Consider the following 24,452-nt stretch of genomic DNA (forward strand, 5'->3'; position numbering starts at 1 on the left):
AAGAAGTGGCCAGGAGGCCTGCGTGGCACACAAAGCAGGCTATTGTGCACTTGGGCCCTGCACTAGCTTTCCATCTGTTGCCAGCAACCAGGACTGAAAGAAAGAGCTTGTGTTCCACAGCACCAGGTAACAGTAGGAACAATAATCTGGTGAGGGAAAAAGAAGCAAAACTCCTTCTTAAATGCTCAGTTTGGCAGGGGTTGCCCTTCCTACCTCAGTTCTGCACCTCCGAAGCAGCTGACTTTCTCTCCCGTGACTGAGCTCACTCAGTTCCCTTGCTATTGCAGTCTGCAAAGCCTTGCTGTCTTTATAACTGACGCTTGAAACAGCTGTATAATGCCTTTATAGAGGCACGGCTTCAATTCTGTAAATGATAACAGCACTCTTGAAGGCACGCATCTCTCCTAGCCTTGTCCAACCCATGTTTCTCACCTCATCATGAGTGCAGGAGGGGCTGCTGGTGTCCCAGGGTGACATGGCTCCTAGGCATCTTTCTTCATGAGTCACAGAGAAACATTTAATTTACAGAGCCGACATATTAACTCCACTGGCCTAAAAGAATAAATGAGTAATACCGTAGGGTTGCCTGCTCAACAATGGGAATGTTTTCCCAAAGATCTCTCTTTAATTGAAGCCATTTGTCATTTTGAATGTAGAATGTATTCATTAGAAAGCAGCACCTCAGAGGAGGCTGGAAAGCTCAGGAGATTAGTAACAGGATACAAAGCCTTTTGCCTCTAGCTTGCCAGTTTCAAACCTGGCTATGTCATTATTGATCAGAAGTCATTACAGGCTGACAGATGTTGGAATGCTTATATCGATGTGACCTTGTCAGATTAGTAAAATATGCTTTGTTAGGAGATATCTGCACTTGAAAAAAAAAAAAAAAAGGGAAGAAAAAGCACTTTATTGGTAGTCCTTACAACTTCAGTATGGACAGGGTGAGCTTGTTTATGCAAAATCAGAATGGAGGGAGTTTTGAGCTGTAGGAAGGTTGATTGAAACGTTTTCAAAGCATCTCATGATGTGCTTTGAAATTTTCAAGCTGATTCCACTGCAAAATTTAAAATGAACCCTTCTTGCAATACTTGCCACACTTTGATCAATATGAACTTTTTTTAAAAAAAGAATCTAAGGATTTGGATGTTTTTAGAATCATCAAGATGTGTATTAACAGTAGAACATTTTATTAGCAAAATATGCATTTGAAATAATTTCAAAAATGAACAGATGTACTACAATTTCTTTTAGTAACTTTCAGAGTAAAGTCCAAAGTGTTTTCAGTCCTTGTGCTGAGTGTTTTTTACCAATGCTGAAAGCAGAAATCTCCCCTTAAAAGGCTCTTTTACTTCAGCATCATCCTTGTCTTTTACAAATATACAGGACAACCACTTGAGAGAGTGTACATGTGGGTTTCCACACACAGGCTCTTTGAGGGACCCTTTTCCTTGTCCATTTGAGGATCCTCCAAGGAAGATAATTCACCTTGGAACAGAACTTCCTCTACTCAAGGAGACCTAACAGAAGTGCAGGGCAGAGCTGGAGCTCTGAATGAAAAACTTGAATGGGAGATGCACCCCATTAACTTCTCTGGAGAAGAGGAAAGAAAATGCAAGAAATCCAGTGGGAATTCAATTTGCTATAAAGAAGAAAAGGATGTTTTTGTGAGCTTTGCAGCCTGTGCTGCAAATTAAATTTGAGATAGAAAAATTGCTGTGGGTTGTTCATATTTTCTATGTCAGCAGCAATAAATATCAAAGCCGGTTTGATAACTTTGTTGGCAGAAAAAAAAAAGTACAGGTGACATTGGTTTGGTATTGCAAACAGCAAGTAAAATGTCTTGGTCAGTAAGGCAGGTAGTGGAGAACTTGTTTTTTTGATTCCAGGCCAAATTGTACTTCAAGGGGGTTGGATCAGATGTTTTAAGTTAAAGTTGCCTTCATACATGGGCTTTGTACAGGACTCTGTTTAATGCATTCTAACATCTCCACAACGGGGATTAATATCTTCTGCGGTGCTATATGCATTCAATGGTACCTTTGGGCTGGTCTGAGAAACATAAGCACAACACCTTGTTGTGTGCCAAACACAAACACCTTTAGGTAATTATAGCATGTGACTGGCTCTTTCTGTGTCAAGAACACTTGTTGTAAAATGTGCAAGGATATGTGAAGGTGTGCCAAGGCTTCTGTGCACCTTCAGCCACTCAAGGTGATGTGAATACACAGTTGCTTACATCACTGACAAAACTGGGAGTTTATCCTTTTCAGAACAGAGAACATCATTTAGTATTCAAGTGTTGGGCAAAAAGCTAAGACAACATACTGTATTTTAGAGTTAAGGATTGTGAATCAAAGTGTTTTTTTTATTATTTTTATTAAAGTATGCATACAATGTCAAAACACTTCAGCCTTCAAACTCAGCTGATTTTTTTTTTTTATTTTTTTTTTTGTTTATCACAGAAGAGATTTGACTTGATGGATATCTGTCTCCCCATAACCAAGCTCTGAGAAGGACAGTTTAACACAATGCAGAAGACTAGCTTGTTCTTAAAGCGGTGACAAGTAAATGGTGACATTGCCAAATCATATCAGTAGGGTCTGGATCTTCACCACAGGTAAGGGTCTAGTCCTCTAATGATTTTTATCTGCAACTAGTATCTTTTTTTTTCCTTCTGATTTCATGCAAGTTCACAAGCTAAGTTTTAAATAACATAGATAATGATGCAACGGGAAATATTACCCTATTAATTTTACAGGTGTCTAAAAAGAGAAAATAAAAAGACATTTTTCAGTGTATTTTCATGGGAAAAATACAGAATCAACAGGCATCTCTAATTAAGTAAAATTGTGATGAATTCTGTGTTATGGACTGGTATATGTGCCACAGGCTTTTATGGATTGTAATTAACGTTAGGAGATGTTGCTTTGACCTGGATGTACCTATGCTGGTTATTTAATATGTTCCTTTGACTTGAGATAAATAATACCCAGCGAAAACTCTTTCAAATGCTATATATCAAACTTATATCTGTTAACATATAGAACAGAGTCCCTGATGACAAATAGAACAAAAACGTCAATAGAAATCTATTTCAGAGTGGATGTATGCATGGGAACACTGATGGCTTTGTGAAGGTAATTTGACTTGCCTCTCTGTGATGGTGTAGCTAAACAGATGCTTGTTCTACCAGTCTGTGCAGCGAGCCTTCCCAGACGTGGTGTGTCTTGATGGACTCAGGGAATTTTTTTAGCCTGTTTCAAGGCAGTCAGCCAAATTAATTTAAATCACCACTGACAGTGTTTCAGAATAACCTGACTAACTTCTCTAAGTGCACTCAAAGCCTTCATGTAGCCAGGAAAAGCTGCTTAGCTGGGGTGTTCCGATGGAGTGATTGGGCAGCAACTCTCTGAACCACTCCAGTTTTCCTCAGCGTAATTGTGTTTATAAAGCAGAAGAAAGACTACAAATAGTACTGCAGAACTGTATAAGAAGGCTAAAATAGCAAGGCACATGATTTTATTTAAGGCTTTTCGTCTATTTTCAATGATTTTGTTTCTTCCTTGCATAAAAAATTGGAGCAAAAACTTAAAAGACTAAGGATTTTTCAAGGTCAAAGTTAAGAACTTTAGATGTCTGTGCAAAAAAATATAATAGCTACAAAAGAGATTTGGAAAAAGAGTTTTTAAGTATAAAAATTTGAAGAGAAAGCACAAGCATTTGAGCACAGCTTTTTCAGTATTGTTTCAGCTAGACCTTTGCCTTTAGTCAGGTAAAGGTAGCCATGCAGTAAAATAAAACAAACAGTGGATACGGAGGACTACATTTTCAAGAAAAACAAACAAAAAAAAAACCAGTAGCACAGCTTACAATGCACAGGTACTAAAGACAAGATCATTTTTGAAGCTATTACAAGTAAATACATCACTCCAGGAGGTCCTGCCACACAGAAGGGAAAACTAAGCTTTGCTGACCACGTAGCCTTTCACCAAAAGAAATCGCTGTATTGTTGGTAGCCTCACTTCCATTTCTCATTTGCTTTTCATCACGTTTCCTGTTGAGATCAATAAATACAACACACATCCAATGTGGAAGTGCATAATTTTATTTTTTTGGTTATTTCTTTGCACTGCTACAAAGCTTCCAAAAGATGGTGTGAAGTTTGCATAGCTTGAGCTACACTTTCTTAAACGCTGAAACAGTTACCAGCATGACCAAGCTGGTCTTTGCAAGGCAAACAAAGGGAGAGGCAGAAAAAAGTAATTTTGAACAACATCCTGTTTTGGCTCATGTTGTTTGCCTGTTTCCACCGTTCCCAAGTGCCTACACTGTCCCTGGGGAAGCTGCCTAGTTGGGCACATACTTCCCTTTTCTCCTTCACCCTTCTCAGAGGAAGGCTACTAGAAAAGCTTCAGCTGGGTGTCCCCAGAACATAAGCACGCAGTAATGTGCTCTTTGCACGCACAAATGCTTTTCTCAAACCGTGGCTGTGAGCAGCTAATCACTTGTTAATCTTACTAGCCTATTTGCTTCAGCCGTATGTTGGGGTCAAAATTCCTGCTGATAAGATTAAAGGCTGTCTTTGACTGGGGCCTACATAAATAATAATGTTATTTCCACAGTGGCATTCATTAGAATAAAATATAAAAAAAGATGCCAGTCTTCGTGCTGTGGGACACCGGCCAGCTGCTAATTGTTCATGATCAAAAAGAAGTTCTCTGTTTGTCATCCTTTAGGGGTCTTATGTGTGTTGATACAATTACATTTTACTCCTCACACTGAACTCACCTGTATTTATTTATATACAGTGTTTGAGCTAGATCTTTACTTTTTGAATACTGGACATCTGAAGTGTGGCTGTATTAGCCACATGTTTTGTCTTTAACTTTTTTATCAGGTTATAATTTTTGATTTGCTTTGCACCTGCTGTAAAATCTTCCTCACTGGCAAAGAGCGTCACCTCAGATTTAATCCTCTGATAAGCTGACGTGTTTTCCCTATTGTCACACCATTTGTGACTCATTACTCCTTTCTGCTGACAAGTCATCCATTATATTGAGTCAGAGAAGTACAAAGACATAATTCTAGAAATCCTTATTTAAAAATTAATCAACAAATGTTAGAGAAACAATGTGGATAAGTCTGTTGTTTTACTGAATAATCTAAGAAGCAACTTTTGCCAGAGAATGTACATTGGAATTGTGGCTTGACTCTTTGAAGATGCTTTGTGCTCTGTCACCAGCTTAAGCATAAAAAACAGAAGGACAAGATTAATTTTAGTCGCACCTGTGGCTGTCCTGTAGTGACTAAATGCTTTGGTTGCTTTAGCCTTATGTTGGCAGATTGATGAGACCCTCAGATGCAAACAGTGACATCCAGAAAGTCTTCCGAACCAAATCATGTACCAAGATAAAATATTCTTTCAAGCAGCGTTTTAAAACAAAGACATGTTTTAACTTGAAAAAATGAAGGAACCCAAATGAGACCAAACACTAGCTTTCCGATCAACAAATGTCTCATATTGAGTAATATAGGCATGCCTGAAACCACTTTTGATGTCAATGAAGTGTACAATAACATGTATTGTACAGATATGTTAACATTTCCAATGTCTGTTTGAATGTTTAATTTTTAAAAATGTGTTTACATGTTAATCCATCTGGCGGATAGGAGTAAGATGGCATGAAATACACTGATTTTTGCGTTTTTGCTAAAGGTATGCAGAGATTGCTTTGAAAGCCCTAGGTGAATGGCTAAAATCATATGAGAAGTATGACTGATCTGGGAGCAGTGCTTTGCCAAAAGAGCTTTGTAAGTCATGCCTGCATATATGTCAAATAAGACTTGCTTGTGATGCCATTCCCAGTTGCGTGTGTCATGAATTATCTTCGTTGTTCCTATGTTGTACACTCTTAAGATAGAAATGCAAATTTCCTGATGTCATCTGGATGGCCGTGGAGGGAAGAAAGTGAGGAATGGAATCAAAGAGAATATATTATTGGTGACAGCAGCTATGCTAAGTGAGAGATGCCAGCATGAACTGAAGATCTTGTTAATGAGAGCATGGGAGGGAAAGCAGACCACCGTACAAGCTAAACCAGAGGCTGGGGGAAGGGGGTGGAGGTAGAGAAAGGCACTTGCTGAGAAGAACAAAATAGAACTCATCTGGTGATATTTCTGATTCTGCAACCCTGGCCTTCTCAGCAAACAGAACCCACTTCAGCTGATATGGCCAAAAGCCCTCTAATCTTCCTCTTCCTATTGGTATGCTTCTCCTCGAGAGCAGAGGTGTTATCCTGAACTTTCATGTTCTCAATAGTGATGCTAAAAATATTAAAGGGAATGCCGTTTTGTAATGAATTAGTTATGACTTACACAATTATTCTTTCATTTTCTAGTTTGCTGTTACTGTATCTTCTAGTATTTTAATTACAAAATGTTTTCTTTATTTAAAAGAAAAAAAGTTTCCAAGCAAAATAATATTCTTCCCAGAATATTTCTTCCCTAGGGATTTCAAAATTAGCATGTTTTATTGTAACTTATATTGAAGCCAAGACAGCTTTTGAATTAACTGAAGTCTTTGCCAAATAATATATTCATCCTTTTGCCAAGTCTAGTTCAGGCTTGTAACAAAAGAGCAACAGAAGAGATCTTGTGTTATATATGCATCCTTACCGCTGTTATGCAATACGTGTAAACAAGTGTGTGTGCTCATCTTGGCCTGTAACTTCATTTCACTGTTTCTTTAGTTAATTTTTATTACATTACGATTACAATCCTTATTTCTGTCTTTCCCTAAAGGCTCAAAAACCACACTGAAGAATTATGATATCACAGTACTATTGTTCTTAAGTTATGTACTTTTGGAAATGTTTGGTACCACTTTCATGTATTTATTATCCTTCTGTTGTAAAATTTCCAGACCCTTGGTTTATACATTTATGTAATATTATAAGCATCATTCCACTTTCTACTAATCATTCTTTGTGTTTAACTACTATTGGCATTCTTTCATCTATGATTAAGGTGATCTTCTCTGATCGATACAGTTTCTAGATGTAAGTTTTACACATGCTGTCTTAATAGCATCTCTCTGCAGAGGTCTTGCCTTTATATTCTCTGCTCTGTCACAGTTAGGACTCCTTCAAAATATTCTGAAATCATAAACTTCCTAACCAAGATTATCAAAATTAGCTGCATAAAAATTATCATCAAGAGTGAGATGGAAAACGGGATGTATACTGCCTTTTTTCTGTTAGAGGAATATTACTTAAACTTTTGGTTTCTCTAATGTCAAGTAGAAATAAAAGAGTATTTGAAATTACCAAGTGTGTTACAAAGCATGAGGACTCAAATCTTTTAGAATCAGGCCTGAAGATGATATCTAGATGTGGGTAGTTTCAAAAATGCAGATCGGAGTTCTAGTAGATGCATCCATTATAACCTTTGAAAATCTTTACCTAGAAATGAAACATTAGGAACTTGCTTTAGCACTATTTAAGCTTCAATACTCTGAATCTTCATGGTGTGTTGAAATAAGCTGTGCCCTGTATTGTGGGGAGAAAGATGACAACATTTTAATGAATGGCTTTTATGAGTGGGAGAGACACATTGCATGTATTCATATTACCATGCTATCTGAACTATCTCCCCAGACTCCAGACTCATCATGTATGTGTTGATGTTTAAAAGCACACTACCATCAAACAAGGTCTACAGCAGAAATTATAAATGTCATCAGGGGGAATACCAAAATAAGAATTCAAATAGAAAGTTAAGATGAATTTGCACATGCAATATATATATCAGTTATTTTAGAAATTTAAGTGAGTGAATTCAGTATGAATCATACCAAAAAAAAAAAAAAAAAGAGTAATACGTAAGTCATCTTCAAATTTTATTCTAAAAATTTCTAGTGTCACTTTGCCTTCAGATCAGGTAAGAATGATCAGGTACGTGTTGGTGAAAGCTCTTTCTGTCACTCTAGAAAGAAAAGTAATTTCTGAGTTACTCTTTGACAGCACTTCTAACAAAAAAAGAAGACAGGACAGTGGAAATGAATTAATATTTCACACAGAGAAACTATACAATCATTTCATCAGAAGGTTGCTTGAAAAATAGAAGTCATGTTGGGCAGGAAGGAATAGCTCCTTAGATGATCAGGTGTTTGAAAAACAATCACCCATTTGAAATAGTAGGGAGCTAAATTAGCCCATTTCTCTTAGACTGTTAAGAAACAACCTTGTGTTCTACAGCACTCTTAATGCATGCAAGCAGACTGAAATCATTAGATGATTTTCAAAAAAGGCTCAGGTATAAAGCTCTGCATAACTTATATCCGTTTGTCCACTCCCAGAAAGCTCACATTTCACGTGAAGCTAATATTAAACTAACTTGAGACTTCTTGCAGGATGAAATCTGTTTCCACAAGTGTCCCACTGCTCAGAAAAACTGCATACCTTTCTGGTCTTTGCTAAAGCTGCTCAAGTTTTCCTGCTTTTCAGCATGACTGCCTTTTAGTACATGTTTTTAGTGAACCTAATTACTACTTAGATTTCCTTTAAAATAATGGGAAACAGGAAGTAAGAAAGGTTGTTCTCTCTTGGAGATGAGCTACTGGAAATGAAAGAAAGGGGAAGAGTCTTGCAGGACTGAGGGCTTATCTTAGCGTATGATATATGTAGTCCTTCATCGCTGAACAGATGTCAGAGGTCTGGTGACACAGCAGATCAACAACACAGTGACAAAGCCAGAGACATCTAGGCATTCAAGCAGGTCCTTCCAGATAGACCTGTGGAGTGAAAAAAATAAATAATAATAATAAAAAAGCATATAGCACAACCACTACAGCTGGAGAAAAGGGGATTTGTCTCCATTTTCCATTCTGGCCAGGAGGATGCTGGCAGAGGGAAGGGATTTGCTGACTGTCAGCCACCAGTGCCAGAAGCCACAGAGCATCCACTATGTTCACAACTTCATTTCCATGGGAAACTTTCAACATTCTTCCTACCAAGAACAGCTCTAATGCATTACTGGAAAGCCCACATTTTAGGAAGAGCCAAGATCCATAGACAAAACACCCACCAGTTCTAGCAGCCTTAACCTGCTGGGGCCACAACGTGCCTACGTGCACTTTCTCCTCCATAAGCACACAACTGGATGAGAAGGGCTGTGATGGTGATGATTTGAATTACCTCTTGCCAACGGCAGAAAGTCTGGCTGTCTTATTTCTAAGACAATATATAAAAGAAAAACTATTTATACAAATCATTTTCCAGGCAGTGCATAAATATCTTCTAAACTTGTATGTTGAGGTTCTAGGAAATATGACTGCTAACTGGAATATGGAAAGATTAATAATTTTATAATTCTTTTTGAATGTGGGACTGCATTAATTTGAATAGAAATGTCCTAGCTAAGGAATTGTTCCCTTCCTAATTAGCAATCATGATTCTGTCAGTTCTATATATAAAATAAGTCTCAGGCTAGGAAGCATTCTTGTAGTTCTTACTCTTGTATGTTTTGTGCATTTGTAATTTGAATGCAGAAACCTTTTTGTGTGACAATGAGTAAAAACAACATCAGCAATTTTCTTATATTAAGGCAGGTATAAACCTATGCCCCCAGGAACAGTGGTTTCAGTGTTCACTTATAATGTACGTCAAGAACTGCAGCTATTCTACAGAGTATTAGTACAAGAACTAATTACTTTTTTTTTTTTTTTTTCCCTGCATTTTTCCTAGATCAGAATCTGATGGTTTCCTACTTCAGACACATGGAATTTTTTTTTTTTTTTTAAAAGGTTGAATACTCTGCAAAATGAACAAACTTCATTTGAATTCTTCTCTTGTAACAATGTATTTATGTATCTAGTTCATTCCTTCCCTTTTGGGAAAGGCTTATCGCAAAACACGTCAGCTCCCTTGCACTGGATACCAACAATTTCATTCTGATTTCATTCTATAAAGCTCAGAAGGTGGGAATATCAAATTCAGATTGGGCCAGCCCTGAAAACTGCAGGGCAATGAAGCCCAAGTTCAACAAAGCACTTGTTTAACTACAAGCAAATTCAGAGTCACATGGCAGATAAGAAAGCAACTTTTATACTTAAAATTTATCACACATTTAAGTGCTTTTTTGGACAGAGTCCAGAGTTCTCACCACTTTGCAGGACTGAGCGCACATGTAACCTGCTCACCTGCCCAGGTCTGAGCCCAAACTCGTTGAAATCAGGGAAAGACTCTCTCACTGTTAATGGACATTGTTATCTTCATCAGCCTTTGAACGAGGCTCTTTCACTGCAGCATTTTTTCTTAGCTTTCCTGAACACTTTGTTTCTTAAATTTGAATGATGGGAGAGATGGAGATTTCAACACAACTTTGTTTTTCCTGTCTCTTAAATCTCCTCCTAAAAATTTTACAATATTATTCCATTACTTCTATAACTATTTCTATTATCTGAGTCCTTAATAATGCATATTGCTCATACTTCTTCACTTTTTTTTTTTTTTTCCTCTTTAGGGTGACTGGTAAAAGATAACAGTTCATTAACCCTGCCATTACAAAATTCTTGTTAATTTGATCATCTCCCTCATTTATCAGTGGACCTGTTTTTCCCTGATTCTTCTTTTATGCCTCTTCCATTAAACAGGTTTTTGCAATCATCCTTAGCTTTGCTAGCTAACAATAACTCATTATGCATCTTTTCCTCTCTCCACCTTCTCCTGTCCAAGTCTGGTTATTCTGTGCTCTGTCCTTCTTTTCCTCCCCTTTCCCAGTGTGGTTTCTCCTTTCCTTTCACCTCTCTGAGAAGCAATGGTACATGCATATTTTGAGTCATCTGTGATATGGTGGTTCTTTCACTTTCTTTGGGCAGCTCTGGAAATGTGGACAAGACAAGAGGTGTACCCTGGATATGTTCCCGTGAGGAATTTCCTCACTCTTCAAGCTATTTTACTTTAGAGAGGTCCACAGCACATCAGCCTTGGGGACAAGCTGCTTTCACTGTTGACAAAATGTGAACTCAATTAATTTTAAGTGCCAATATTTAGTTCACATTATAAATCAAGAACTGTGGAGATGAGGGTACAGAAGAGGACCTGTGGGTCCTGGTGGACAGCAGGATGAACAAGAGCCAGCACTGTGCCCTTGTGGTCAAGAAGGCCGATGACATCCTGGGGTGTATCAGAACGGGTGTGGTTAGCAGGTCAAGAGAGGTTCTCCTTCCCCTCTACTCTGCCCAGGTGAGACCACATCTAGAATATTGCATCCAGTTCTGGGCCCCTCAGTTCAAGAAGGACAGGGAACTGCTTGAGAGAGTCCAGTGCAGAGCCATGAGGATGATTAAGGGAGCAGAGCATCTCCTGTATGAGGAAAGGCTGAGGGTGTTGAGTCTCTTTAGCTTGGAGAAGAGGAGACTGAGGGGTGACCTTATTAATGTTTATAAATATGTAAAGGGCTAGTGTCAGGAGGACGGAGCCAGGCTCTTCTCAGTGACATCTAATGATAGGACAAGGGGCAATGGGTGCCAACTGGAACTTAGGAGGTTCTGCTTAAATATGAGACAAAACTTTTTCACAGTGAGGGTGGAAGGACACTGGAACAGGCTGCCCAGAGAGGCTGTGGAGTCTCCTTCTCTGGAGACATTCAAAACCTGCCTGGATGTGTTCCTGTGTGACCTGATCTGGGTGTTCCTGCTCCAGCAGGGGCATTGGACTAGATGATCTTTCAAAGTCCCTTCCAATCCCTAACATTCTGTGATTCTGTGACCACTCATTTATGCTGAAAGGAGGAAAGAAGGAATTCCCTAGTATTTCAGTACCCTCACACTATTTTTGGTATGCTGTGTTTGGAGGTATATTACATATTACTACACAAGTTTCTCCTATTAAACATCTATTTCTCATCCAAGTAAAACTACAAAACTGGCATTAGTTTCAGTGTGACAAGAAGGCCTTGCTAGCTTTGCTACCAATGGGTGGAAAGCAGGCCTGCTCTCTTCCTTCAGCTATGCAGGTCTGAGCCCTGGGGTCTGCTGTTTTGCACCCTACTATTTCACGTCCTTTACAGTAAATGCACAGTCATGTTTTGTTCTTACAATATGCTTTTATTGAATCCTGCTGTTGGGTGCTGCATAATGCACCAGATGCAGAGCTGCAGCTGCTAAAGCCTCCCTGCAGATTGCTCCCTCAGGCATTGCTAATTCTTTGCTATTTACCTGAGTGACTGTAGTTCAAAAGAAACCCAGCCAACATCACCCAAAAGAAACCTCCTTTATGCTCCCCTGATTTCCTACATCTGGAAGATTCATGGCCAGGGTGTTGCCAGTCTGTGCTCACAAGGGGAAGGAAAGTCTGTAGCTTAACATCTTTTGTACTCTTACACATAATCTCTATTTATGTTACCAAAGCACTAGGATTAGAGTAAAAACACTGAAGTAGTCCCAGCAGGAATGGCAAAAACAACTCTATTGCTTATTTCCCTAGAGCCCTCATCATGTTTAAACCTCCCAGTTTCTCAGATTGGTAGCTGGAGAGGAACAAATCACAAAAGAACAAAGATAAACCCCATCAACTTGAATGGAAGAAAACCCACAGCTGTATCAGCTGGATTCGCGTCAGCATCTCCTACTTAAATATTTATCTCTGGCAAAGATTTCTAAATGTTCTACTTATACAGAGTTCTACTCAGCCACATTGCTGGCTAAAAACCAAGTAGGCAAATGCTGGTTCCTACTCTTGTGAAAAGGAAAACTTACCCATTCCAAAGCATTTACTCTCTTCTATAATGTCTTAGTGAATACTTTTCTATGACAAGACCCCAAAGATTCAAAATATGTGCAGGGTTCTATACAATTTAATAAGAAGGCAGAGCTTGTAGTCATTAAATCCAGTCCATCCCTCTATATAGATCAAGGCTCTTCAGGCACAAGAGTTCACCTTCACAAATGTGTTAGACTGTAGGTTAAGCTGAGAGAAGACTGCAAGAGGCTTTGACCTCTGATGAGGTAAAAACGCAACATGGAGGATGAGATTAATGACAAATATACAAAGATTGGACACACAAACTGATGGGATGATGCTACACTGATTTCTATCAGGCATTTGATTGCAGGAGCCCCCTCCCAGGAAGGCATTACCATGCACAGGTTTACCTGATCTGTGGGTATACGTATCACAGAAAACAAGGAGTCATCCAGCATTTTCTTTATAAATCCATGGACCTTGAAGAAGACATAGGAAACATGATAACCTTCTCCCTGACATACTCTATCTCTTTTAAATGTTTCCATGTTGCCACTTGGAAATAAGGACCAGAGACAAAAGCTCATCGAACCTGGAGTTTTCTCCTTTTCACTGGAACAAATTCTCACTCACCTCCTCTAATGTGGGGATCCTGCAGAGAAAAGATGCTCAAAATAAATAAAAGCCCCCTCCCCAAATTCGAAAACACTGTGAACCTGATACTTAATACTTGTATTCGTTATTCACAGAGCGTCATGTTTAGCAGGACAACCTAGAATACAGACAGGTCATGCATGATGCATGCTTAATGCATGAACTGAGTTGTCCTGAGGAGTATACTTCCAGCTCCCATTCCTAAACAAATTAAATGTTTTAATGGCATATGCTATTCAACATTTTATAGCCATCAGGAACAAACAAGAATTTTGTTTTGCATTGTTGATAGACCTCAGCCTTATATAGAATAGCTTATAGTATGTACTCCATATAAAAACAGTTTTGGAGAAATTATCTATATGAATGACAAAAGACCCTAACTCAGAGCTCCCACACTCTTTTGACTCTTATCAGAAATGTGTCTTTCTCTCTTAATTTTTTCCAGAGAGTACTGTAAAATGTGATATAGCTGCATGCCAGTTATAACAGGATCAATATTTGCTTAGTCCTCTCACTGTGAATTTTTTTCCCTTGCATTTTGTTTTCTAAAACTCCACTTGCATGCTAGCTGGGACATTGCAGTGACAAGGGGATTGGGACTAGGGATGGGGGTGAGTAAGAGGGGAAATGGGGAGGGACAGGGGACCTCTATTTGTGGATACAAGATTTCCTCTTGGAGCTATCATTAACAGCTCCCACATCTCTCCTTTACTTTCTGTCTCCAGCATGGATCTTAGTCTTACATAAGTTAGTATATCTTGACAGGGTGGCTAATAAGTTAATATGACCTAGACTTTTTTAGTTATATATTGCCTCTAAACAGATGTGACAAGAAAATATTTAATCACTGTAACATTCTTGACATCCACTGGGCTGAATGCCTAAAATCCACCACTTGTATCAGAAGTGTATGATTGCAAAAGAAAAAAAAAAAGTATATTTGCCTATTTCCTCAATTGTTGAGGAACCATAGACACACAGCTGCTCTTTTTCGTTACTCCATAGCACACAGAGCATAGTATTCACTGCTAAGCAGAATAATTGCAGGGAAAAAAAAAAAAAAAAGAGAGAGATGAAGAGAGAAGAATGACTTGTCTAATTAAGATAATTTGTTTAGAACTGGGAAATTTGAGATCCTTCCATCCATACCTATTGTTCACTTGTATTGTATTTGCTTCTCCATCGCTGAAAATAAGCTTAGAGATTTTTTGTTTTGTTTTTCATCAGAGAAAACCACCAGTTTTATTCATTTGTCATTTATGGTGTGCATTCTTCTGTGCTCTTTGTCAGACTGCACTGGCATATTATTTGGCTACTAAGAAGCATTATCTGACACCGGAGCGAAGTGGGGGTAGAAAGGCAAATTGACTTTTTCAACCCATGACCGCGGAGCCACATCTGGAATTGTGGGATGTCTACAATAAATCCCATCTTATTATCCTGCGTATGAAATATAACTCAGTTAATGACCATATGGAGCAGATTAATGTGAGCAAAGTCTAATTTAGTAAAGACAGGAAAAAAATGAAATTTCTTACTTAATTATCTAAGGCAGAAATAAAGCAACAGACAGCATAACAAGAGGATCATATTTAACGGGCTGCCCATCAAATGTTTTAATGGCATATAGGAACCAAGGCAGATCTGAAAATTCCTGGCATTGTCAAAATACTTGTAATATGGCTTTGCATTTAAAAACATTTGGCTAACATTCTTGAAAATTATTTAGTTATTAAAGATATCTTGATTTTTCTCTCTGTCCATCTTGCAGTACCTCCAAAGGGGATGATTTTTTGGTGACTATATATAGTAATTATTTAATTATTTCAAGGTGGAGTAAGTTAGACTCTCCAAAAATCAAGGCACCCCTGACTTGCTCAAAGGAGGGTATACATGAGGCAAAAGACAAGATAAATCCAGATGCTGCTTGTTCCCAAGTGGTATTCCAGAAATTTATCTCGTCTGGGATAGCAGTCTTCCATCATCTTAATAGATGTAAAAGCAACTTTCAAGTATCGTGTTCTGTCTGTATGGGCAGTGGGCCATCACTTTATATACATCACTGCTTTTGATTCCCTATCCAACCCAGGCAATTCCTTTGATTACTACTGCAGCCCTTAGAGACCATTTGTTTTCTCATATATTCAGGTTAGCCCTGGTGTATGACTGCTATAGTAATACCTATGAAGAGTGTTTTTTCTTTCACAACACTAGTTTTAAACTGGTTTTTTTCCGTGCCACTGAAAGGCCCAGGCAGCTGTGGACCTGGTTGTGAAGTATGTTGTGCAGACTCAAAGAAAAAAGTATTACTGCCTGAGAATTAAAGAATGAGATAAGTGATTTGTAAAAATCTACAGAGAAAGTGAACATAATTTTATAGCAGGTTTCACAGTTGCACAGTAATTTTGAAGTCTGTTTTTCTTCTTGCTGCTCTTTTTCATTATCAAGTTAGCAGTCATGTAAGTAAAATATAAAACAACGTTGTAATTTTTTATTTCGTTTTTACCTACAACACTTAAATCTTGTAAAATACAGAAAACAACAGACAGCTTTTTTATTATTTATTTATTTATTTTCATTCCTGACAGCCTTCCTTTGGCTTTACCACCATCCTAGCTACAAAACTGATTTCTATCTGTGTTGTCACATATGACACTGGATAGCTTGGATTATGTATAGCAAAATGTAATTAAAGTTACATATTCCATGAGAGAGGTTGATTCACCAAGGAAAAGAAGATTTGCCAATCCAGAAAGGAGGATTAAGGAAGAAGGATGTTTGCAGAGACTTGAATACATTAATTTTTGTAACAGCTTACATAGCAATTCCAAGACTTGTATTGTGTACAGTGTAGCTACTACTTTCCTTGTTCTGAAATTAAGAAGAAAAAGTGTACCTGTGTGGAATTAGATGCAAGAATATTTTATTTTGGAGTCAAAGAACAAATATCCTAGACTGATAAGAGTAGCTGATAGATTGCAACCAAGGATAGAAGTGGCCAGGTCACAGATGAAAAAAACTATATGTTCCATCTTGTCTTTGGGGACTGCAGTTGACTGAAAATTAAATGGTTGACAATGATATTTTCCCATATCTCATTGTCTCACAGTGCTTGTTGGGCTTTTGTTGCCTTGGGCTCATGATGAACCAGATCTGAGAATGAGATAGAAATGTCACTCCAATGCTCTCTGTGAGCTGTTGAGTCTCAACCAAAGGGTCTTAAGCCAGCCTCAGCACTTAAAAAAGAGAAAAAACATCTGTGTAGATGTAGATGTGTAATAGAAGAAAAATATTCTTTAGAAAAAAAAATCTTTAGAAAAAAATATTCTTTAGAAAAATATTAATTATTCTCACATCCTGTGTGTCTGGGCTGTGGTAACAGAAAAATACCCAGGACAAATCATGTTATCTTGTTATCTGCAATGGGAAACTATGCATTTCCTTCTGAGTCTAGAAAGACACTGCTCCTGTCAATCAAATACATCTTCATTAATAAATGCATGTATTTAATAATCACTGTAAAAAGGAGCCCAAAACACATCGAATTTGTGGTAAGGCTTCAGGAACGTGAGTCATTGTTTTTGTTCTTTGGAATCAGATTCTTTAGGTTTAACCTTAATCCTAAGGGATTATTTCTTCACACACTTGTTTCTCCACGCAGGCACAGACCTGCTCGTGGCCCTGGCTGGGGTCTGCAGCCCATGGAGCACAAATTCTTCCTAAAGACATTCACGTGCTGGCTGGCTGCATTTCCACTAGCTGCCCAGCCCTTAACCCATCTGCTCGCTTCAATTGTGGTAGCAGTCCCAGTGCACTGGATGCATAATTTCCTGCCTGTCACCTAGAACAATCCACAGTGATTGGTCATGTGTTAAATACGGGTCCTTGCAAGCATTGCAATATTTCATTTTATGCTGCTGAAGGATCTCAGTCACGTGCCAGGTGTGTTTTCTACACGCTGAAAATCCTTGACTTGATTTTATACCAACCCGTATGATACATTATTTTTCCTGGATATGTTGAAGTTTATTTGTAGAGCCTGAAGAATGAAAAGAAAAATGTGCAGCTGGCCTGAGTTAAACGCAACTTTGCATTTTGTCCTGTCAATGGTGTGTGCATAAGTGATTTCTTTGTGAATACAGATTAAGGCTTTTTTTAAATTCAGGGATTATTATGAGGGCTGAGCTTTCTTTCAATCCATGGTTTGTTGGGAAAGTGAAAGCAACTCCCTCTGAACCTTATGTCCCACAATAACCCCACATGGGCTCATTTCATCTGGTTCTGCAAACGTGTGTCCATTGCACAGAGCAAGTGGCTCCTACCTAATGCTTTCAATTCGGCTATATTTTGTGATAGAGCATGTGGGACATGATACTGAAAATGCACTGAAGGCAAGGGGATTGTTTTAGTGGGAGTTTTGAGGTGTCTTTCCCTCAGCTTCAGCCCTTCCTGAGAAGTAGCATAACAGCTGGATCTTGGGCCTGCTGCTGGCTCCTCTGGGGAACTTGACAGCGCTTCCCAGACCTTGTACGCTACCACTGTCTTAGCCACAAGTGTGTTCATCTTCTCAGGTGAAAATCATCTATGAACCTTCAGGTGTCTTTTTCTTAACTATTTAGTTATTTCCATACTTTTTTTTTTTCCAAAGTTCTCTGATACTTTTGGAGCTTATCAGAGCCACCAATCTCTTCAGGAAACTACTAGAGAAGAAAAAGAAACAAATCAAAACAACAAGAATGACAAAACACAGGAAAACTCTCAGCGCACCACATATGCAGGTTAAGAGCAGATTGGCCAACTCACATTCACAGTATGTTGGACATTGCTCCTGTAGTGAAGAATATATCCCCTACACTCCTGGTGATTTGTACTGAGTTGGAAGAAGATGTTGAAGTGACATGCAAACTGCTATTCAACGTCTGTTAATACTAAAGGTTACAGGAATTTTGTGAAATTCTTCGTTATACAGAAACTGCAACCTCTATATGTGAGTGATCTACAGCTGCACAGGAGCCTGCCCAAATTTCTTCAGAAGCTGTTCTCTTACTGCCTGTGTTCAGTTAATTCATCTGCTCTTGAGACACTCCGAGTGTGCAGAATCCCCAAAATGGTTACTAATGTATCTGAGCAAATGCTTTAATATAGTGTGGAGGTATGCAAAATAATGGTAGATTTAATTAAAAGCCACTGGATTTAGAAAGTTAAAACATGAAAGTTAATGAAAAGGAAAGATAGACAATACCTAAGAGCAGAGTTTAGATCACTTTTTTAACCTCTATCCAAACTTCCTTTAAGTTGCCAAAAAGGATTTGTTAAGAAGGATTAAATGATTATTGACTGATCTATCAATGGCATTTCCTGCCAATTCCTTTTAGAATGGCGTATGCCAAATGCCAGTTAATCACACTGGTCTCTTTTTAGACATCTTTTCAGGAATCAGACAAGACCAACTGCATGTAACTCTAGTACGCACTTGACTATTCAGTAATTAGCTCCTGTTATATCATTAATATTAAATCTAGATTTTGGGAAATGGAGGCTAGAGGATGGTGAAAACAGATCACTCAGTGTAAATTCACATACAGACTATTTGATTTACAAAAGTTTGTGTCTGCTCTTATAATGATTTGTCCTGCGAGTGCTTCATAATCTCAGACATTACAGAAACTATGGAGGGATTTGTACAATCTTATTTTATTTTGAGAATGAGGCAAAGCCATTTGTTAACCGTTAATTCATACCCTTGTGTGAGAATGCTCTGAAAAGAACTATTTACAGGAGCTAATTGTGTTATACTGTTTTGTTTTGTTTTTAACCAAAACTAGTGTTTAAAGGTTGTGCATTAGGTATACTAAGTGCTATGTGAAGCTGTGTGCTCTGAAAAATCATGTGCTATGTCTATCAAATGACGTCCCTACAGTGATAGTGTCTTTTCCTCTTGCCTGGGCTTCAGTTCCTTTTCTGTATGACAGAGATAATATCATCCACTCATCTCACAAAGAGTGCAATGAAAATTAATTAATTTTTGCAATACACCCAGGTATTAGGGTAATGAGATTCTAACCCTCACCCCCACAACTTTCTGTAATATCTGATTCCTTTCTCTCTTACTGATTTCTATTTTGATTTTAGTATTGACCCCTTAGAAAAAATGACACATGTTCAAAAGTCCAGACAAAATTAAGAATAAAAACATTGACCAACATCAAACATTTCTTTTACTTGGGATAAAGACCTTCACTTTCAGCCTTTTTAACCATCTTTTGTTAATAAAATAAATGTGTTTTCTCCAAGTTAAGTGGTCTGAAAACTTTAATCCTTTCCAAAAGTCTTCTCTTCTTCCTCTTCTATTTTGCAGCAAACATATTAGTTAAATCCAATTTGAGGGCACAAAACATTTTGTTCTTGGAACATTTTCTCCTATCTCCTTAAGCTAAAATTGTCCCTGAATTGCTAGCCCATGTCTCTAATAAAATAAACCTCAGATGCTTTGAATCAATGTAGCTGAGAGATTTGCACAGGTTTCCGATTCAGGCGAGAGAGAAGTCTTTGGGGTTGGATCCAGGGCTTACTCTTTTCCTTCTTCCCTCCCTCCCTCCCTCCCTCCCTCCCTCCCTCCCTCCCTTCCTTCCTTCCTTCCTTCCTTCCTTCCTTCCTTCCTTCCTTCCTTCCCCTTTTTTCTCTCCCTCTTTCAGAATGTATACCTGTCCTATTCCTTCCTTCTGTTTGTTTTGTGGTGAAAAATGACTGAGGCAGCAGTGCAGAGGTAAATCTAAAAATGCTATGAACAGAAAAGAGCTTCTTTCGCTGAGCAGAAAAGGAGCATGTAAGAGAGAGTGAATTTCATGAGTTTGCATGAACTGGATTTTAACTGCTCCGCTTGGTGCAAAATGACTACAGAAGATAGCAAACTGTAAAGCTTTCTTAAGGAGACTTTGCATTCATTTCATTTTTTGCATGAAACTGTTTTCAGTGTGAAATGTTTGTGCAATTGCCATGCAGTCTTATGCTAACATTCTGCCTCATTTTCAAATTGGTACACAAGGGAGATGTGAAATTTCACACTATAATCACAACTTGATCCATAATATTCTAGATATTATGATAATAGCTAAGAGAATGTGAAATTAAAATGCATTCTTATCTAGAGGGGTGAAAATCAGTACACAGAAGAAACACATAGTGAAAAGTATCGTAACTTAGCATCCTATCTGTTTAAACTGTTTTTGAACTGCAGCAGTTAGATCTAGATATTGGAAAGCTAGCTTAGAGAATAGCCATTCATTAAAAGCTGCTTAAGCTCATGTTCCAGTAGAAGTAATTATGTGGTCTTTACTGAGAACTTAATACTCTTAATATAGATATCATAGCTTCAAAAGTCTAGATCTAGAAAAAGAAATGTTTTGCATCTATGCAACTAAACTACTCAAAACACTTGTTGATGAAGCAAACATTCACAAGACAAAGTAGTTGTGAGTTATGTGTCTTTGACTACAGGTATTTTGGTCATTCTTGTATCCCATAAACCAAAAGAATTAAAAGATAGCTGTTTTTTAATCCAATCATGTATCTGTACAAAACGTTTACCATGTAGAATGTGTACACATATTTGTGGGCATCACCCTATAGCCTGTTCAACCAAGGCTTGTGACCCAGGTTCTTCCTACCCAACCAGTGATAGCTTCATGCAGAGATGTTATTCTAGCATTCAGGGACTTGCTGAATTTCCTTTCCCTTGCACACTTGGTTTGTCCTCCACCCCCATGGTGTATACAGCAGATGATTAGGTTTAAAATGAAGGATACATGTTGCTTTCTGCAGACACATTTGCAGAAAACTGATGATAAGAGATTCAACAGCTTTTTCTAAAACTTTCCACTTATGTTTCTTTATTTCCCATGTGCCGTGCTTCCAGCCATTAAAATTTGTTTTGAAGGTAGATGGTTTTAGGTAAAGAAACTTGATATTCCTAGAAATTAAGAGAATTAAATATGTGTATTCCCCCTAGAGAGAAAGGGGGGTATTTTCTGCTGTGTATTGTAAGATAGTGATGGAAATTCTTATTTAGCAGATTCCATTTCTAGTAATGAAATATTGCTATCACCTATTCTTACATATTTTTTGGAAATTATGGCTCTTATTCAAGATTATTTCTGCATAGTTACTGTAGAAATGTAACTCACTGTTAAGTCAAAAAAAATAGTTCCTCTGTGTTACCATTTATAGGAAGGTAAATTTTGTTTGTTTGTTTGTTTTTGTTCCAGGGATTTGTGACATCCAAGAAGTCAGCAAACAAAGGGTGGCATTGCGAGTCTTCCTGTATTCTGTCAAGGACTTCTCAGTCTTCATGATTGCTGTGTTGCTGTGGTGTAGCAGCTGTCTTGTTGCTGATGTCCAAAGCTAGGGGTGCATAATATCTTCTACTAAACCATACAAGGTAGGAATTATTTATCTAGTGATTTCAACTTTAGCTTTTAAACTCATTAAGAAAACACTACCTATTCTATAGGTTCTGGCAAAAATATTTCACGCGATATCCTCCACTCTTGCTTGTAGTATTAGTCTACTTTCCACTGAAGTATTTCTATTTCTTCAGCCTAACACAAACACATACATGTTGGTATGATAAGTTGCCTCCAAAAAGGCTGTTTCCACAGTTTGGAGGTGAATTACACAAAATAACTGCTTCACTGGGGAAAAAAGCTGATTTATTGCTTTATTGTTTTCATTTGAAGCCTGAGGCTCTGCATTCAGAAACAAAAAAGGAACCTATGCATCATGAAAGAGATGTATCCAGGGAATGAGTGCCTCTTTTGACAAGTGTTTCTGACAATTGACAAACTGTTGCCTGCCATGTGAATCCGAGGAGTGACTGATGTTAGCAAACTCACCTCTCAATTCCCCTAGATAGCACTGGAAACCTGATGGCAGGTAGAGACAAACATTGCCACTGCTGCCAGGTTGCCCTTCCAGAGACTGTGAGAGAGCTTGGATAGAAGCTGAGCAGCAAACGTGAGGCTTTCACAGCAGGTGGCTGGGCATTCTGAAGATGCTGGCTCTAATTATCAAATCCTCTGTTTCAGGTGACAAACAGCCCATAAATCTGAGCATCAAGCATCTGTCCTTGCTAGTGAGCTTTTAAGTTAATATGGGTAGAAGATATTCTCTCCTATAACCACCAAAAAATATAGGTGAAAAAGTGTTAGTAACTGCTTGTACAAATCTGGACTTAAGCCTGAACTATGTCAATTGGCATTAAAGTACATTACTTTTTTTGCAATGTCATGTCACCCTGAGATGCACAACATGAATATACCACCAGCTCAATGGAACCAAACTTTCCATTTTCTGCCCATTTGTGCCCTGCAAAGACAGGCCACATCAGGAACAACAGATATCTTGGTATCTATTGCTTATGCTTCTGCTAGAATTTTATTCCTATTTTGAAAATGTGATGGTATTGTCTGTATTCTGTCTAACACATACTAAAACATTCCTCTGATGTTAACTGCATATGCAGACATATATTAAATAAAAGCATGATTATTATTATTTTTTTTTTTTTTAACACTGCTATGTAAAAGACTGCTCAAGCTGGAGAATATACAACCACTAATTATCACAGATACCTCTGTTTCAGTAAGTGACAAAGCTGCTGATCCCTTCCCCACTACTCCATTGGCTTCCTGCTGTAGAGAGGTAAATATTATTTTCAGCCTCCCCACAGCCTTCAGATTCTACAGTGGTGCACGACTTAATTATATAGCTTTGTTTGAGAGAGTGAATTACTGTTTGATAGTATAAGATTTAAAACCTATGAAGTCATATCCCTCAAGTTCTAATCTGTGTTTTCAGAGTTCTGTAAGCAGAATTTAAGTATGGTTATGAATGTATCTTGTGTGTGCATCTGTATTCTGTATGCTAGAACTAGAGTCCTTCATAGATCTAAATGTAAAATTTCTACCTGTAGAGAACGTAAATGATTCCTGGGAGAGTATTTCTGCAAGTCAAAAAATTATTGTCAGAAAAGCTGCAAGCTTTCTTTTTTAGACTCTGCTCAGATATTTAGTCTGTTGATAGGAAATTGCAGAAACCTGAATAAGTTAACATGAAAAATTTAAGCATTAAAAAGAAAATCTGGTTATCAACTAATCTTCATTGGTACAATTAGTGAGCTCAATGGAACTCTCTAGATTTTCATATTGTGAAAATTTTGCCGTTCAGTGGTGGATATGTGTTTCCCTGGGTTTTTCTCATTTCCATTCCTCACCCCTGCAGAAAAAGTAGATTGCTTCCCCTCCCCAGCCCCCTGCCTATTGCTTATTAAAAGCAACATGAAAAATGAATAGCAGGAGCGTCAAATTATTCTGAGTAATCAAGAAAGCTAATTATGAGTTTTAATATTTACTTTTAAGAGCAATTAGCCATTGAAATAAAAATGCCTGGAGAAAAACTGGGTTTTCCTTCTTTTGATGTCCTAAGATCTGGCTATCTTTTTAAAGGAGAAGCTATAGCTCAAACCAAAGTTAGTTTTAATGTAGACGTTTCTAGATTAGATTTTAACATCTAGTCTAGTAAAGTATACAATATATTTATAACAGTTCCTTTTACCTGGTGAGCTTACAAATATCAGAGGGAACATTTGTTCTTTGGCACATGAAAAGAACCACCAGATTGCACTCTTAGAGCAGGATTGAATGCTGTTTCTTATTCTTGTTACAACAGCCGTCAGAGAGGTGGAATCATCTGCTGAGGTCAATAAAAAAAAAAAAAGAGTTGTAAGAACCAATTATGTGATTCAAATCTTGGCAACACTTAGGAAAATGTATTGTGTGAGATGGCTTCAGTTAAAGCAGGACCCTTTCCTGAACTTGGAAACCAGAGGCATCGTAACAAATTCTGAAATACATTTTGCAGTTCAAAAAGGACGATTGAACTGTGTTACCTGTTTGGAACATTTCACTGACTCTGGGCTTTCTCTGGTGAATACATTTTTATTATATGACCCTGTTTTTATTATATGACCCTGTTCATCACTGAGTATTTGACAGA

The 24,452-nt window shown here is 37.9% G+C and overlaps 1 long non-coding RNA gene across 3 annotated transcripts in view; it reads left to right on the forward strand.

The window, feature by feature from the left end:
* Nucleotides 1–24,452, forward strand: part of LOC106049564 (uncharacterized) — a 44,197-nt gene that overhangs the window by 4,674 nt on the left and 15,071 nt on the right. The window contains exons 2-4 of one of the 3 annotated variants that reach the window (XR_001214491.3): nucleotides 2,463–2,617; nucleotides 21,665–21,837; nucleotides 23,041–23,099. This is a non-coding gene — a long non-coding RNA (uncharacterized lncRNA). Of the gene's footprint in view, nucleotides 1–2,462; nucleotides 2,618–21,664; nucleotides 21,838–22,135; nucleotides 22,544–23,040; nucleotides 23,100–24,452 lie in introns of those variants that run through there. The other 2 variants (XR_010831268.1, XR_010831267.1) reach the window with 2 other exon arrangements.

Source organism: Anser cygnoides, chromosome 4 (assembly GCF_040182565.1).
Source record: "Anser cygnoides isolate HZ-2024a breed goose chromosome 4, Taihu_goose_T2T_genome, whole genome shotgun sequence".
Classification (NCBI taxonomy): domain Eukaryota; kingdom Metazoa; phylum Chordata; class Aves; order Anseriformes; family Anatidae; genus Anser; species Anser cygnoides.